The sequence below is a fragment of the Myotis brandtii genome, unplaced genomic scaffold, assembly GCF_000412655.1.
Source record: "Myotis brandtii unplaced genomic scaffold, ASM41265v1 scaffold2325, whole genome shotgun sequence".
NCBI lineage: Eukaryota > Metazoa > Chordata > Mammalia > Chiroptera > Vespertilionidae > Myotis > Myotis brandtii.
In genome coordinates this window covers 427,361-428,083 of record NW_005358747.1, presented here as the reverse complement: position 1 = coordinate 428,083, position 723 = coordinate 427,361, and positions in this window count along the sequence as shown.

The following is a 723-nucleotide window of genomic DNA, read 5'->3' as shown; positions in this document are numbered from 1 at the left end:
GGCTCCTGCCTGAGCTGACAGTCCTGTGTGGCCTGGGCGGAGAGAAGGCGCCTGCCCTGCGGCAAAGGAAGCTGGACGCACCTGGAGACCCCAGGACGGTGGCGGGGCTGCTGTCCCAGACAGTGGTGCTGGGCACAGGGAACCACATGCTCACACACCCAGGCTCCCTCACACATGTATTCACATGTGTACACGCACCCACATGTGCACACACGTTCACTCACACGTGTGCAAACGTATGCCCATGAACACACACAGGCAGGCCTGTCCTCCCCCTCCTGTGCCTAGTGCCCCTTCCCACTGGCCTGCCTGCACCTGGTCGGGAGGTGACTAGCGCGTGGCGGGGAGGGGGCGCGATGCTGCTGTCAGCACAGCCTCAGGCTGGCCCAGGGCAGCATATGCCGGCCGCCTCCTGACCCGCGGTTAACCCCGCACACAGGCCCGATCCCAGATGCGCTGGGTGCCAGCCGGGGCCCACCTGGCCTCCTCGCTAGACGCCCCGGCTGTGAACAGGCCACCGGTAACGAGAACGTTTCCCCACTCAGAGGGCAAAGAACGCTCGTGCCCCAGATGCACGGATGCTGAGCCAAAGGCCCCGATGACATCGCTCACGTCTTCACGTCGCGGGCAGGGAGCAGAGGAAACAAGGCAGGCGGCGTCTGAGCTGCCTGGCGCCGGCCTGGACGGGGCCTGGGCACCCAGGGCAGCAGGGGGCAGCGCCCC